Raw genomic sequence first — 17,718 nt, 5'->3', positions numbered from 1 at the left:
TTACCTCTTACTCTGGCCTAATAGCTAAGGTCTTAGACTCGTACTATGCCTAATGGTTAAGGTCTTAACACTTACTCTGGCCTAATAGCTAATGTCTTAACTTTTAGTCTGGCCTAATAGCTAAGGTCTTAGACTCGTACTCTGGCCTAATGGTTAAGGTCTTAACTCTTACTCTGGCCTAATAGCTAAGGTCTTAGACTCGTACTCTGGCGTAATAGCTAAGGTCTTAGACTCGTACTCTGGCCTAATAGCTAAGGTCTTAGACTCGTACTCTGGCCTACTGGTTAAGGTCGTAACTCTTACTCTGGCCTAATAGCTAAGGTCTTAGACTCATATTCTGGCATAATGGTTAAGGTCTTAACTCTTACTCGGGCTTAATAGCTAAGGTCTTAGACTCGTACTCTGGCCTAATGGTTAAGGTCTTAACACTTACTGTGGCCTAATAGCTAAGGTCTTAACTCTTACTCTGGCCTAATAGCTAAGGTCTTAGACTCGTACTCTGGCCTAATGGTTAAGGTCTTAACTCTTACTCTGGCCTAATAGCTAAGGTCTTAGACTCGTACTCTGGCCTACTGGTTAAGGCCTGAACTCTTACTCTGGCCTAATAGCTAAGGTCTTAGACTCGTACTCTGGCCTAATGGCTAAGGTCTTAGACTCTTACTCTGGCCTACTGGTTAAGGTCTTAATTCTTACTCTGGCCTAATAGCTAAGGTCTTAACTCTTACTCTGGCCTAATAGCAAAGGTCTTAGACTTGTACTATGGCCTAATGGTTAAGGTCTTAACTCTTACTCTGGCCTACTGGTTAAGGTCTTAACTCTTACTCTAGCCTAATAGCTAAGGTCTTAGACTCGTACTCTGGCCTAATGGTTAAGGTCTTAACTTTTGCTCTGGCCTACTGGTTAAGGTCATAACTCTTACTCTAGCCTAATAGCTAAGGTCTTAGACTCGTACTCTGGCCTACTGGTTAAGGTCTTAACTCTTACTCTGGACTAATAGCTAAGGTCTTAGACTCGTACTCTGGCCTGTTGGTTAAGGTCTTAACTCTTACTCTGGCCTAATAGCTAAGGTCTTAGACTAGTACTATGGCCTATAGGTTAAGGTCTTAACTCTAACTCTGGACTACTGGTTAAAGTCGTAACTCTTACTCTGGCCTAATAGCTAAGGTCTTAGTCTCGTACTATGGCCTAATGGTTAAGGTCTTAACTCTTAGTCTGGCCTAATGGGTAAGGTCTTAACTCTTACTCTGGCCTAATAGCTAAGGTCTTAGACTCGTACTCTGGCCTAATAGCTAAGGTCTTAGACTCGTACTCTGGCCTAATAGCTAAGGTCTTAGACTCGTACTCTGGCCTAATGGTTAAGGTCTTAACTCTTACTCTGGCCTAATAGCTAAAGTCTTAGACTCGTACTCTGGCCTAATGGTTAAGGTCTTAACTCTTACTCTGGCCTAATAGCTAAGGTCTTAACTCTTACTCTGGCCTAATAGCTAAGGTCTTTGACTCTTACTCTGGCCTAATAGCTAAGGTCTTAGACTCGTACTCTGGCCTAATGGTTAAGGTCTTAACTCTTACTCTGGCCTAATAGCTAAGGTCTTAGACTCGTACTCTGGCCTAATGGTTAAGGTCTTAGACTCGTACTCTGGCCTAATAGCTAAGGTCTTAGTCTCGTACTCTGGCCTAATGGTTAAGGTCTTAACTCTTACTCTGGTCTAAAAGCTAAGGTCTTAGACTCGTACTCTGGCCTAATGGTTAAGGTCTTAACTCTTACTCTGGCCTAATAGCTAAAGTCTTAGACTCGTACTCTGGCCTAATGGTTAAGGTCTTAACTCTTACTCTGGCCTAATAGCTAAGGTCTTTGACTCGTACTATGGCCTACAAGTTAAGGTCTTAACTCTTAGTCTGGCCTAATGGTTAAGGTCTTAACTCTTACTCTGGCCTAATAGCTAAGGTCTTAGACTCGTACTCTGGCCTAATAGTTAAGGTCTTAACTCTTACTCTGGCCTAATAGCTAAGGTCTTAACTCTTACTCAGGCCTAATAGCTAAGGTCTTTGACTCGTACTCTGGCCTAATGGTTAAGGTCTTAACTCTTACTCTGGCCTAATAGCTAAGGTCTTAGACTCGTACTCTGGCCTAATGGTTAAGGTCTTAACTCTTACTCTGGCCTACTGGTTAAGGTCTTAACTCTTACTCTGGCCTACTGGTTAAGGTCTTAACACTTACTCTGAACTAATAGCTAAGGTCTTAGACTCGTACTCTGGCTTAATGGTTAAGGTCTTAACTCTTACTCTGGCCTAATAGCTAAGGTCTTAGACTCGTACTCTGGCCTAATGGTTAAGGTCTTAACACTTACTGTGGCCTAATAGCTAAGGTCTTAACTCTTACTCTGGCCTAATAGCTAAGGCCTTAGACTCGTACTCTGGCCTAAAGGTTAAGGTCTTAACTCTTACTCTGGCCTAATAGCTAAGGTCTTAACTATTACTCTGGGCTAATAGCTAAGGTCTTAGACTCGTACTTTGGCCTAATGGTTAAGGTTTTAACTCTTACTCTGGCCTAATAGCTACGGTCTTAGACTCGTACTCTGGCATAATAGCTAAGGTCTTAGACTAGTGCTATCGCCTACAGGTTAAGGTCTTAACTCTTACTCTGGACTACTGGTTAAAGTCTTAACTCTTACTCTGGCCTAATAGCTAAGGTCTTAGGCTCGTACTATGGCCTAATGGTTAAGGTCTTAACTCTTACTCTGGCCTAATAGCTAAGGTCTTAACTTTTACTCTGGCCTAATAGCTAAGGTCTTAACTTTTACTCTGGCCTAATAGCTAAGGTCTTAGACTCGTACTCTGGCCTAATAGCTAAAGTCTTAGACTTGTACTATGGCCTAATAATTAAGGTCTTAACACTTACTCTGTCCTACTGGTTAAGGTCTTAACTCTTACTCTGGCCTAATAGCTAAGGTCTTAGACTCATACTCTGGCCTAATGGTTAAGGTCTTAACTCTTACTCTGGCCTACTGGTTAAGGTCTTAACTCTTACTCTGGCCTACTGGTTAAGATCTTAACTCTTACTCTGGCCTAATAGCTAAGGTCTTAGACTCGTACTCTGGCTTAATGGTTAAGGTCTTAACTCTTACTCTGGCCTACTGGTTAAGGTCTTTACTCTTACTCTAGCCTGCTGGTTAAGGTCTTAACTCTTACTCTGGCCTAATAGCTAAGGTCTTAGACTAGTGCTATCGCCTACAGGTTAAGGTCTTAACTCTTACTCTGGACTACTGGTTAAAGTCTTAACTCTTACTCTGGCCTAATAGCTAAGGTCTTAGACTCGTACTATGGCCTAATGGTTAAGGTCTTAACTCTTACTCTGGCCTAATAGTTAAGGTCTTAACTTTTACTCTGGCCTAATAGCTAAGGTCTTAGACTCGTACTCTGGCCTAATGGTTAAGGTCTTAACTCTTACTCTGGCCTAATAGCTAAGGTCTTAGACTCGTACTATGGCCTACTGGTTAAGGTCTTAACTCTTAGTCTGGCCTAATGGTTAAGGTCTTAACTCTTACTCTGGGCTAATAGCTAAGGTCTTAGACTCTTACTCTGGCCTAATAGCTAAGGTCTTAACTCTTACTCTGGCCTAATAGCTAAGGTCTTAGACTCGTACTCTGGCCTAATGGTTAAGGTCTTAACTTTTACTCTGGCCTACTGGTTAAGGTCTTAACTCTTACTCTGGCCTACTGGTTAAGGTCTTAACTCTTACTCTGGCCTAATAGCTAAGGTCTTAGACTCATACTCTGGCTTAATGGTTAAGGTCTTAACTCTTACTCTGGCCTACTGGTTAAGGTCTTTACTCTTAATCTGGCCTGCTCGTTAAGGTCTTAACTCTTACTCTGGCCTATTAGCTAAGGTCTTAGACTAGTACTATGGCCTACAGGTTAAGGTCTTAACTCTTACTCTGGACTACTGGTTAAAGTCTTAACTCTTACTCTGGCCTAATAGCTAAGATCTTAGACTCGTACTATGGCCTAATGGTTAAGGTCTTAACTCTTACTCTGGCCTAATAGCTAAGGTCTTAACTTTTACTCTGGCCTAATAGCTAATGTCTTAGAATCGTACTCTGGCCTAATGGTTAAGGTCTTAACTCTTACTCTGGCCTAATAGCTAAGGTCTTAGACTCGTGCTCTGGCCTAATGATTAAGGTTTTAACTCTTACTCTGCCCTGCTGGTAAAGGTCTTAACTCTTACTCTAGCCTAATAGCTAAGGTCTTAGACTCTTACTCTGGCCTAATGGTTAAGGTCTTAACTCTTATTCTGGCCTAATAGCTAAGGTCTTAGACTCGTACTCTGGCCTAATGGTTAAGATCTTAACTCTTACTCTGGCCTGCTGGTTAAGGTCTTAACACTTACTCTGAACTAATAGCTAAGGTCTTAGACTCGTACTCTGGCTTAATGGTTAAGGTCTTAACTCTTACTCTGGCCTAATAGCTAAGGTCTTAACTTTTAGTCTGGCCTAATAGCTAAGGTCTTAGACTCGTACTCTGGCCTAATGGTTAAGGTCTTAACTCTTACTCTGGCCTAATAGCTAAGGTCTTAGACTCGTACTCTGGCCTACTGGTTGAGGTCTTAACTCTTACTCTGGTCTAATAGCTAAGGTCTTAACCCTTACTCTGGCCTAATAGCTAAGGTCTTAACTTTTACTCTGGCCTAATAGCTAATGTCTTAGAATCGTACTCTGGCCTAATGGTTAAGGTCTTAACTCTTACTCTGGCCTAATAGCTAAGGTCTTAGACTCGTGCTCTGGCCTAATGATTAAGGTTTTAACTCTTACTCTGCCCTGCTGGTTAAGGTCTTAACTCTTACTCTGGCCTAATAGCTAAGGTCTTAGACTCTTACTCTGGCCTAATGGTTAAGGTCTTAACTCTTATTCTGGCCTAATAGCTAAGGTCTTAGACTCGTACTCTGGCCTAATGGTTAAGATCTTAACTCTTACTCTGGCCTGCTGGTTAAGGTCTTAACACTTACTCTGAACTAATAGCTAAGGTCTTAGACTCGTACTCTGGCTTAATGGTTAAGGTCTTAACTCTTACTCTGGCCTAATAGCTAAGGTCTTAACTTTTAGTCTGGCCTAATAGCTAAGGTCTTAGACTCGTACTCTGGCCTAATGGTTAAGGTCTTAACTCTTACTCTGGCCTAATAGCTAAGGTCTTAGACTCGTACTCTGGCCTACTGGTTGAGGTCTTAACTCTTACTCTGGTCTAATAGCTAAGGTCTTAACCCTTACTCTGGCCTAATAGCTAAGGTCTTAACTTTTACTCTGGCCTAATAGCTAATGTCTTAGAATCGTACTCTGGCCTAATGGTTAAGGTCTTAACTCTTACTCTGGCCTAATAGCTAAGGTCTTAGACTCGTGCTCTGGCCTAATGATTAAGGTTTTAACTCTTACTCTGCCCTGCTGGTTAAGGTCTTAACTCTTACTCTGGCCTAATAGCTAAGGTCTTAACTTTTACTCTGGCCTAATAGCTAATGTCTTAGAATCGTACTCTGGCCTAATGGTTAAGGTCTTAACTCTTACTCTGGCCTAATAGCTAAGGTCTTAGACTCGTGCTCTGGCCTAATGATTAAGGTTTTAACTCTTACTCTGCCCTGCTGGTAAAGGTCTTAACTCTTACTCTGGCCTAATAGCTAAGGTCTTAGACTCTTACTCTGGCCTAATGGTTAAGGTCTTAACTCTTATTCTGGCCTAATAGCTAAGGTCTTAGACTCGTACTCTGGCCTAATGGTTAAGATCTTAACTCTTACTCTGGCCTGCTGGTTAAGGTCTTAACACTTACTCTGAACTAATAGCTAAGGTCTTAGACTCGTACTCTGGCTTAATGGTTAAGGTCTTAACTCTTACTCTGGCCTAATAGCTAAGGTCTTAACTTTTAGTCTGGCCTAATAGCTAAGGTCTTAGACTCGTACTCTGGCCTAATGGTTAAGGTCTTAACTCTTACTCTGGCCTAATAGCTAAGGTCTTAGACTCGTACTCTGGCCTACTGGTTGAGGTCTTAACTCTTACTCTGGTCTAATAGCTAAGGTCTTAACCCTTACTCTGGCCTAATAGCTAAGGTCTTAACTTTTACTCTGGCCTAATAGCTAATGTCTTAGAATCGTACTCTGGCCTAATGGTTAAGGTCTTAACTCTTACTCTGGCCTAATAGCTAAGGTCTTAGACTCGTGCTCTGGCCTAATGATTAAGGTTTTAACTCTTACTCTGCCCTGCTGGTTAAGGTCTTAACTCTTACTCTGGCCTAATAGCTAAGGTCTTAGACTCTTACTCTGGCCTAATGGTTAAGGTCTTAACTCTTATTCTGGCCTAATAGCTAAGGTCTTAGACTCGTACTCTGGCCTAATGGTTAAGATCTTAACTCTTACTCTGGCCTGCTGGTTAAGGTCTTAACACTTACTCTTAACTAATAGCTAAGGTCTTAGACTCGTACTCTGGCTTAATGGTTAAGGTCTTAACTCTTACTCTGGCCTAATAGCTAAGGTCTTAACTTTTAGTCTGGCCTAATAGCTAAGGTCTTAGACTCGTACTCTGGCCTAATGGTTAAGGTCTTAACTCTTACTCTGGCCTAATAGCTAAGGTCTTAGACTCGTTCTCTGGCCTACTGGTTAAGGTCTTAACTCTTACTCTGGTCTAATAGCTAAGGTCTTAACCCTTACTCTGGCCTAATAGCTAAGGTCTTAGACTCGTACTATGGCCTAATGGTTAAGGTCTTAACTCTTACTCTGGCCTAATAGCTAAGGTCTTAACCCTTACTCTGGCCTAATAGCTAAGGTCTTAGACTCGTACTCTGGCCTAATGGTTAAGGTCTTAACTCTTACTCTGGCCTAATAGCTAAGGTCTTAGACTTGTGCTCTGGCCTAATGATTAAGGTTTTAACTCTTACTCTGCCCTACTGGTTAAGGTCTTCACTCTTACTCTGGCCTAATAGCTAAGGTCTTAGACTCGTACTCTGGCCTAATGGTTAAGGTCTTAACTCTTACTCTGGCCTAATAGCTAAGGTCTTAGAATCATACTCTGGCCTAAAGGTTAAGGTCTTAACTCTTACTCTGGCCTAATAGCTAAGGTCTTAATTCTTACTCTGGCCTAATAGCTAAGGTCTTAGACTCGTACTCTGGCCTAATGGTTAAGGTCTTAACTCTTACTCTGGCCTAATAGCTAAGGTCTTAACACTTACTCTGGCCTAATAGCTAAGGTCTTTGACTCGTACTCTGGCCTAATGGTTAAGCTCTTAACTCTCACTCTGGCCTAATAGCTAAGGTCCTAGACTCATACTCTGGCCTATTAGCTAAGGTCTTAAACTCGTACTCTGGCCTAATGGTTAAGGTCTTAACTCTTACTCTGGCCTACTGGTTAAGGTCTTAACTCGTACTCTGGCCTACTGGTTAAGGTCTTAACACTTACTCTGAACTAATAGCTAAGGTCTTAGACTCGTACTCTGGCTTAATGGTTAAGGTCTTAACACTTACTGTGGCCTAATAGCTAAGGTCTTAACTCTTACTCTGGCCTAATAGCTAAGGCCTTAGACTCGTACTCAGGCCTAAAGGTTAAGGTCTTAACTCTTACTCTGGCCTAATAGCTAAGGTCTTAACTCTTACTCTGGCCTAATAGCTAAGGTCTTAGACTCATACTCTGGCCTAATGGTTAAGGTCTTAACTCTTACTCTGGCCTAATAGCTAAGGTCTTAGACTCGTACTCTGGCATAATAGCTAAGGTCTTAGACTCGTACTCTGGCCTACTGTTTAAGGTCTTAACTCTTACTCTGGCCTAATAGCTAAGGTCTTAACTCTTACTCTGGCCTAATAGCTAAAGTCTTAGACTTGTACTATGGCCTAATGGTTATGGTCTTAACTCTTACTCTGTCCTACTGGTTAAGGTCTTAACTCTTACTCTGACCTAATAGCTAAGGTCTTAGACTCATACTCTGGCCTAATGGTTAAGGTCTTAACTCTTACTCTGGCCTACTGGTTAAGGTCTTAACTCTTACTCTGGCCTACTGGTTAAGGTCTTAACTCTTACTCTGGCCTAATAGCTAATGTCTTAGACTCGTACTCTGGCTTAATGGTTAAGGTCTTAACTCTTACTCTGGCCTACTGGTTAAGGTCTTTACTCTTACTCTGGCCTGCTGGTTAAGGTCTTAACCCTTACTCTGGCCTAATAGCTAAGGTCTTAGACTAGTACTATGGCCTACAGATTAAGGTCTTAACTCTTACTCTGAACTATTGGTTAAAGTCTTAACTCTTACTCTAGCCTAATAGCTAAGGTCTTAGACTCGTACTCTGGCCTAATGGTTAAGGTCTTAACACTTACTGTGGCCTAATAGCTAAGGTCTTAACTCTTACTCTGGCCTAATAGCTAAGGTCTTAGACTCGTACTCTGGCCTAATGGTTAAGGTCTTAACTCTTACTCTGGCCTAATAGCTAAGGTCTTAGACTCGTACTCTGGCATAATAGCTAAGGTCTTAGACTCGTACTCTGGCTTACTGGTTAAGGTCTTAACTCTTACTCTGGCCTAATAGCTAAGGTCTTAACTCTTACTCTGGCCCAATAGCTAAAGTCTTAGACTTGTACTATGGCCTAATGGTTAGAATCTTAACTCTTACTCTGTCCTACTGGTTAAGGTCTTAACTCTTACTCTGGCCTAATAGCTAAGGTCTTAGACTCATACTCTGGCCTAATGGTTAAGGTCTTAACTCTTACTCTGGCCTACTGGTTAAGGTCTTAACCCTTACTCTGGCCTAATAGCTAAGGTCTTAGACTCGTACTCTGGCTTAATGGTTAAGGTCTTAACTCTTACTCTGGCCTACTGGTTAAGGTATTTACTCTTACTCTGGCCTGCTGGTTAAGGTCTTAACTCTTACTCTGGCCTAATAGCTAAGGTCTTAGACTAGTACTATGGCCTACAGATTAAGGTCTTAACTCTTACTCTGGACTACTGCTTAAAGTCTTAACTCTTACTCTGGCCTAATAGCTAAGGTCTTAGACTCGTACTATGGCCTAATGGTTAAGGTCTTAACTCTTACTCTGGCCTAATAGCTAAGGTCTTAACTCTTACTCTGGCCTAATAGCTAAGGTCTTAGACTCGTACTCTGGCCTAATGGTTAAGGTCTTAACTCACACTCTGGCCTACTGGTTAAGGTCTTAACTCTTACTCTGGCCTACTGGTTAAGGTCTTAACACTTACTCTGAACTAATAGCTAAGGTCTTAGACTCGTACTCTGGCTTAATGGTAAGGTCTTAACTCTTACTCTGGCCTAATAGCTAAGGTCTTAGACTCGTACTCTGGCCTAATGGTTAAGGTCTTAACACTTACTGTGGCCTAATAGCTAAGGTCTTAACTCTTACTCTGGCCTAATAGCTAAGGTCTTAGACTCGTACTCTGGCCTAATGGTTAAGGTCTTAACTCTTACTCTGGCCTAATAGCTAAGGTCTTAGACTCGTACTCTGGCATAATAGCTAAGGTCTTAGACTCGTACTCTGGCTTACTGGTTAAGGTCTTAACTCTTACTCTGGCCTAATAGCTAAGGTCTTAACTCTTACTCTGGCCTAATAGCTAAAGTCTTAGACTTGTACTATGGCCTAATGGTTAGAATCTTAACTCTTACTCTGTCCTACTGGTTAAGGTCTTAACTCTTACTCTGGCCTACTGGTTAAGGTATTTACTCTTACTCTGGCCTGCTGGTTAAGGTCTTAACTCTTACTCTGGCCTAATAGCTAAGGTCTTAGACTAGTACTATGGCCTACAGATTAAGGTCTTAACTCTTACTCTGGACTACTGCTTAAAGTCTTAACTCTTACTCTGGCCTAATAGCTAAGGTCTTAGACTCGTACTATGGCCTAATGGTTAAGGTCTTAACTCTTACTCTGGCCTAATAGCTAAGGTCTTAACTTTTACTCTGGCCTAATAGCTAAGGTCTTAGACTCGTACTCTGGCCTAATGGTTAAGGTCTTAACTCTTACTCTGGCCTAATAGCTAAGGTCTTAGACTCGTACTATGGCCTACTGGATAAGGTCTTAACTCTTAGTCTGGCCTAATGGTTAAGGTCTTAACTCTTACTCTGGGCTAATAGCTAAGGTCTTAGACTCTTACTCTGGCCTAATAGCTAAGGTCTTAACTCTTACTTTGGCCTAATAGCTAAGGTCTTAGACTCGTACTCTGGCCTAATGGTTATGGTCTTAACTTTTACTCTGGCCTACTGGTTAAGGTCTTAACTCTTACTCTGGCCTACTGGTTAAGGTCTTAACCCTTACTCTGGCCTAATAGCTAAGGTCTTAGGCTCGTACTCTGGCCTAATGGTTAAGGTCTTAACTCTTACTCTGGCCTACTGGTTAAGGTCTTAACTCCTACTCTGGCCTGCTGGTTAAGGTCTTAACTCTTACTCTGGCCTAATATCTAAGGTCTTAGACTAGTACTATGGCCTACAGGTTAAGGTCTTAACTCTTACTCTGGCCTACTGGTTTAAGTCTTACCTCTTACTCTGGCCTAATAGCTAAGGTCTTAGACTCGTACTATGGCCTAATGGTTAAGGTCTTAACTCTTACTCTGGCCTAATAGCTAAGGTCTTAACTTTTAGTCTGGCCTAATAGCTAAGGTCTTAGACTCGTACTCTGGCCTAATGGTTAAGGTCTTAACTCTTAGTCTGGCCTAATGGTTAAGGTCTTAACTCGTACTCTGGCCTAATAGCTAAGGTCTTAGACTCGTACTCTGACCTACTGGTTAAGGTCGTAACTCTTACTCTGGCCTAATAGCTAAGGTCTTAGACTCGTACTCTGGCATAATGGTTAAGGTCTTAACTCTTACTCTGGCCTAATAGCTAAGGTCTTAGACTCGTACTCTGGCCTAATGGTTAAGGTCTTAACACTTACTGTGGCCTAATAGCTAAGGTCTTAACTCTTACTCTGGCCTAATAGCTAAGGTCTTAGACTTGAACTATGGCCTAATGGTTAAGGTCTTAACACTTACTGTGGCCAAATAGCTAAGGTCTTAACTCTTACTCTGGCCTAATAGCTAAGGTCTTAGACTCGTACTCTGGCCTAATGGTTAAGGTCTTAACTCTTACTCTGGCCTAATAGCTAAGGTCTTAGACTCATACTCTGGCCTAATAGCTAAGGTCTTAGACTCGTACTCTGGCCTACTGGTTAAGGTCTTAACTCTTACTCTGGCCTAATAGCTAGGGTCTTAACTCTTACTCTGGCCTAATAGCTAAGGTCTTAGACTTGTACTATGGCCTAATGGTTAAGGTGTTAACTCTTACTCTGGCCTGCTGGTTAAGGTCTTAACTCTTACTCTGGCCTAATAGCTAAGGTCTTAGACTCGTACTCTGGCCTAATAGCTAAGGTCTTAGACTCGTACTCTGGCCTACTGGTTAAGGTCTTAACTCTTAATCTGGCCTAATAGCTAAGGTCTTAACTCTTACTCTGGCCTAATAGCTAAGGTCTTAGACTTGAACTATGGCCTAATGGTTAAGGTGTTAACTCTTACTCTGGCCTACTGGTTACGGTCTTAACTTTTACTCTGGCCTACTGGTTAAGGTCTTAACTCTTACTCTGGCCTACTGGTTAAGGTCTTAACCCTTACTCTGGCCTAATAGCTAAGGTCTTAGGCTCGTACTCTGGCCTAATGGTTAAGGTCTTAACTCTTACTCTGGCCTACTGGTTTAGGTCTTAACTCCTACTCTGGCCTGCTGGTTAAGGTCTTAACTCTTACTCTGGCCTAATATCTAAGGTCTTAGACTAGTACTATGGCCTACAGGTTAAGGTTTTAACTCTTACTCTGGCCTACTGGTTTAAGTCTTACCTCTTACTTTGGCCTAATAGCTAAGGTCTTAGACTCGTACTCTGGCCTAATGGTTATGGTCTTAACTTTTACTCTGGCCTACTGGTTAAGGTCTTAACTCTTACTCTGGCCTACTGGTTAAGGTCTTAACCCTTACTCTGGCCTAATAGCTAAGGTCTTAGGCTCGTACTCTGGCCTAATGGTTAAGGTCTTAACTCTTACTCTGGCCTACTGGTTAAGGTCTTAACTCCTACTCTGGCCTGCTGGTTAAGGTCTTAACTCTTACTCTGGCCTAATATCTAAGGTCTTAGACTAGTACTATGGCCTACAGGTTAAGGTCTTAACTCTTACTCTGGCCTACTGGTTTAAGTCTTACCTCTTACTCTGGCCTAATAGCTAAGGTCTTAGACTCGTACTATGGCCTAATGGTTAAGGTCTTAACTCTTACTCTGGCCTAATAGCTAAGGTCTTAACTTTTAGTCTGGCCTAATAGCTAAGGTCTTAGACTCGTACTCTGGCCTAATGGTTAAGGTCTTAACTCTTAGTCTGGCCTAATGGTTAAGGTCTTAACTCGTACTCTGGCCTAATAGCTAAGGTCTTAGACTCGTACTCTGACCTACTGGTTAAGGTCGTAACTCTTACTCTGGCCTAATAGCTAAGGTCTTAGACTCGTACTCTGGCATAATGGTTAAGGTCTTAACTCTTACTCTGGCCTACTAGCTAAGGTCTTAGACTCGTACTCTGGCCTAATGGTTAAGGTCTTAACTCTTAATCTGGCCTAATAGCTAAGGTCTTAACTCTTATTCTGGCCTAATAGCTAAGGTCTTAGACTTGAACTATGGCCTAATGGTTAAGGTGTTAACTCTTACTCTGGCCTACTGGTTACGGTCTTAACTCTTACTCTAGCCTAATAGCTAAGGTCTTAGACTCGTACTCTGGCCTAATGGTTAAGGTCTTAACTCTTACTCTGGCCTAATAGCTAAGGTCTTAGACTCGTACTCTGGCCTAATGGTTAAGGTCTTAACTCTTACTCTGGCCTACTGGTTAAGGTCTTAACTCTTACTCTGGCCTGCTGGTTAAGGTCTTAACTCTTACTCTGGCCTAATAGCTAAGGTCTTAGACTAGTACTATGGCCTATAGGTTAAGGTCTTAACTCTTACTCTGGCCTAATAGCTAAGGTCTTAACTTTTAGTCTGGCCTAATAGCTAAGGTCTTAGACTCGTACTCTGGCCTAATGGTTAAGGTCTTAACTCTTACTCTGGCCTAATAGCTAAGGTCTTAGACTCGTACTCTGGCCTACTGGTTGAGGTCTTAACTCTTACTCTGGTCTAATAGCTAAGGTCTTAACCCTTACTCTGGCCTAATAGCTAAGGTCTTAACTTTTACTCTGGCCTAATAGCTAATGTCTTAGAATCGTACTCTGGCCTAATGGTTAAGGTCTTAACTCTTACTCTGGCCTAATAGCTAAGGTCTTAGACTCGTGCTCTGGCCTAATGATTAAGGTTTTAACTCTTACTCTGCCCTGCTGGTTAAGGTCTTAACTCTTACTCTGGCCTAATAGCTAAGGTCTTAGACTCTTACTCTGGCCTAATGGTTAAGGTCTTAACTCTTATTCTGGCCTAATAGCTAAGGTCTTAGACTCGTACTCTGGCCTAATGGTTAAGATCTTAACTCTTACTCTGGCCTGCTGGTTAAGGTCTTAACACTTACTCTGAACTAATAGCTAAGGTCTTAGACTCGTACTCTGGCTTAATGGTTAAGGTCTTAACTCTTACTCTGGCCTAATAGCTAAGGTCTTAACTTTTAGTCTGGCCTAATAGCTAAGGTCTTAGACTCGTACTCTGGCCTAATGGTTAAGGTCTTAACTCTTACTCTGGCCTAATAGCTAAGGTCTTAGACTCGTACTCTGGCCTACTGGTTGAGGTCTTAACTCTTACTCTGGTCTAATAGCTAAGGTCTTAACCCTTACTCTGGCCTAATAGCTAAGGTCTTAACTTTTACTCTGGCCTAATAGCTAATGTCTTAGAATCGTACTCTGGCCTAATGGTTAAGGTCTTAACTCTTACTCTGGCCTAATAGCTAAGGTCTTAGACTCGTGCTCTGGCCTAATGATTAAGGTTTTAACTCTTACTCTGCCCTGCTGGTTAAGGTCTTAACTCTTACTCTGGCCTAATAGCTAAGGTCTTAACTTTTACTCTGGCCTAATAGCTAATGTCTTAGAATCGTACTCTGGCCTAATGGTTAAGGTCTTAACTCTTACTCTGGCCTAATAGCTAAGGTCTTAGACTCGTGCTCTGGCCTAATGATTAAGGTTTTAACTCTTACTCTGCCCTGCTGGTAAAGGTCTTAACTCTTACTCTGGCCTAATAGCTAAGGTCTTAGACTCTTACTCTGGCCTAATGGTTAAGGTCTTAACTCTTATTCTGGCCTAATAGCTAAGGTCTTAGACTCGTACTCTGGCCTAATGGTTAAGATCTTAACTCTTACTCTGGCCTGCTGGTTAAGGTCTTAACACTTACTCTGAACTAATAGCTAAGGTCTTAGACTCGTACTCTGGCTTAATGGTTAAGGTCTTAACTCTTACTCTGGCCTAATAGCTAAGGTCTTAACTTTTAGTCTGGCCTAATAGCTAAGGTCTTAGACTCGTACTCTGGCCTAATGGTTAAGGTCTTAACTCTTACTCTGGCCTAATAGCTAAGGTCTTAGACTCGTACTCTGGCCTACTGGTTGAGGTCTTAACTCTTACTCTGGTCTAATAGCTAAGGTCTTAACCCTTACTCTGGCCTAATAGCTAAGGTCTTAACTTTTACTCTGGCCTAATAGCTAATGTCTTAGAATCGTACTCTGGCCTAATGGTTAAGGTCTTAACTCTTACTCTGGCCTAATAGCTAAGGTCTTAGACTCGTGCTCTGGCCTAATGATTAAGGTTTTAACTCTTACTCTGCCCTGCTGGTTAAGGTCTTAACTCTTACTCTGGCCTAATAGCTAAGGTCTTAGACTCTTACTCTGGCCTAATGGTTAAGGTCTTAACTCTTATTCTGGCCTAATAGCTAAGGTCTTAGACTCGTACTCTGGCCTAATGGTTAAGATCTTAACTCTTACTCTGGCCTGCTGGTTAAGGTCTTAACACTTACTCTGAACTAATAGCTAAGGTCTTAGACTCGTACTCTGGCTTAATGGTTAAGGTCTTAACTCTTACTCTGGCCTAATAGCTAAGGTCTTAACTTTTAGTCTGGCCTAATAGCTAAGGTCTTAGACTCGTACTCTGGCCTAATGGTTAAGGTCTTAACTCTTACTCTGGCCTAATAGCTAAGGTCTTAGACTCGTTCTCTGGCCTACTGGTTAAGGTCTTAACTCTTACTCTGGTCTAATAGCTAAGGTCTTAACCCTTACTCTGGCCTAATAGCTAAGGTCTTAGACTCGTACTATGGCCTAATGGTTAAGGTCTTAACTCTTACTCTGGCCTAATAGCTAAGGTCTTAACCCTTACTCTGGCCTAATAGCTAAGGTCTTAGACTCGTACTCTGGCCTAATGGTTAAGGTCTTAACTCTTACTCTGGCCTAATAGCTAAGGTCTTAGACTTGTGCTCTGGCCTAATGATTAAGGTTTTAACTCTTACTCTGCCCTACTGGTTAAGGTCTTCACTCTTACTCTGGCCTAATAGCTAAGGTCTTAGACTCGTACTCTGGCCTAATGGTTAAGGTCTTAACTCTTATTCTGGCCTAATAGCTAAGGTCTTAGAATCATACTCTGGCCTAAAGGTTAAGGTCTTAACTCTTACTCTGGCCTAATAGCTAAGGTCTTAATTCTTACTCTGGCCTAATAGCTAAGGTCTTAGACTCGTACTCTGGCCTAATGGTTAAGGTCTTAACTCTTACTCTGGCCTAATAGCTAAGGTCTTAACACTTACTCTGGCCTAATAGCTAAGGTCTTTGACTCGTACTCTGGCCTAATGGTTAAGCTCTTAACTCTCACTCTGGCCTAATAGCTAAGGTCCTAGACTCATACTCTGGCCTATTAGCTAAGGTCTTAAACTCGTACTCTGGCCTAATGGTTAAGGTCTTAACTCTTACTCTGGCCTACTGGTTAAGGTCTTAACTCGTACTCTGGCCTACTGGTTAAGGTCTTAACACTTACTCTGAACTAATAGCTAAGGTCTTAGACTCGTACTCTGGCTTAATGGTTAAGGTCTTAACACTTACTGTGGCCTAATAGCTAAGGTCTTAACTCTTACTCTGGCCTAATAGCTAAGGCCTTAGACTCGTACTCAGGCCTAAAGGTTAAGGTCTTAACTCTTACTCTGGCCTAATAGCTAAGGTCTTAACTCTTACTCTGGCCTAATAGCTAAGGTCTTAGACTCATACTCTGGCCTAATGGTTAAGGTCTTAACTCTTACTCTGGCCTAATAGCTAAGGTCTTAGACTCGTACTCTGGCATAATAGCTAAGGTCTTAGACTCGTACTCTGGCCTACTGTTTAAGGTCTTAACTCTTACTCTGGCCTAATAGCTAAGGTCTTAACTCTTACTCTGGCCTAATAGCTAAAGTCTTAGACTTGTACTATGGCCTAATGGTTATGGTCTTAACTCTTACTCTGTCCTACTGGTTAAGGTCTTAACTCTTACTCTGACCTAATAGCTAAGGTCTTAGACTCATACTCTGGCCTAATGGTTAAGGTCTTAACTCTTACTCTGGCCTACTGGTTAAGGTCTTAACTCTTACTCTGGCCTACTGGTTAAGGTCTTAACTCTTACTCTGGCCTAATAGCTAATGTCTTAGACTCGTACTCTGGCTTAATGGTTAAGGTCTTAACTCTTACTCTGGCCTACTGGTTAAGGTCTTTACTCTTACTCTGGCCTGCTGGTTAAGGTCTTAACCCTTACTCTGGCCTAATAGCTAAGGTCTTAGACTAGTACTATGGCCTACAGATTAAGGTCTTAACTCTTACTCTGAACTATTGGTTAAAGTCTTAACTCTTACTCTAGCCTAATAGCTAAGGTCTTAGACTCGTACTCTGGCCTAATGGTTAAGGTCTTAACACTTACTGTGGCCTAATAGCTAAGGTCTTAACTCTTACTCTGGCCTAATAGCTAAGGTCTTAGACTCGTACTCTGGCCTAATGGTTAAGGTCTTAACTCTTACTCTGGCCTAATAGCTAAGGTCTTAGACTCGTACTCTGGCATAATAGCTAAGGTCTTAGACTCGTACTCTGGCTTACTGGTTAAGGTCTTAACTCTTACTCTGGCCTAATAGCTAAGGTCTTAACTCTTACTCTGGCCCAATAGCTAAAGTCTTAGACTTGTACTATGGCCTAATGGTTAGAATCTTAACTCTTACTCTGTCCTACTGGTTAAGGTCTTAACTCTTACTCTGGCCTAATAGCTAAGGTCTTAGACTCATACTCTGGCCTAATGGTTAAGGTCTTAACTCTTACTCTGGCCTACTGGTTAAGGTCTTAACCCTTACTCTGGCCTAATAGCTAAGGTCTTAGACTCGTACTCTGGCTTAATGGTTAAGGTCTTAACTCTTACTCTGGCCTACTGGTTAAGGTATTTACTCTTACTCTGGCCTGCTGGTTAAGGTCTTAACTCTTACTCTGGCCTAATAGCTAAGGTCTTAGACTAGTACTATGGCCTACAGATTAAGGTCTTAACTCTTACTCTGGACTACTGCTTAAAGTCTTAACTCTTACTCTGGCCTAATAGCTAAGGTCTTAGACTCGTACTATGGCCTAATGGTTAAGGTCTTAACTCTTACTCTGGCCTAATAGCTAAGGTCTTAACTCTTACTCTGGCCTAATAGCTAAGGTCTTAGACTCGTACTCTGGCCTAATGGTTAAGGTCTTAACTCACACTCTGGCCTACTGGTTAAGGTCTTAACTCTTACTCTGGCCTACTGGTTAAGGTCTTAACACTTACT

This window comes from Triturus cristatus, chromosome 12 (assembly GCF_964204655.1).
Source record: "Triturus cristatus chromosome 12, aTriCri1.1, whole genome shotgun sequence".
Taxonomy (NCBI): domain Eukaryota; kingdom Metazoa; phylum Chordata; class Amphibia; order Caudata; family Salamandridae; genus Triturus; species Triturus cristatus.
The sequence above is the reverse complement of the archived record's forward strand: the minus strand, read 5'-3'. Positions refer to the sequence as shown.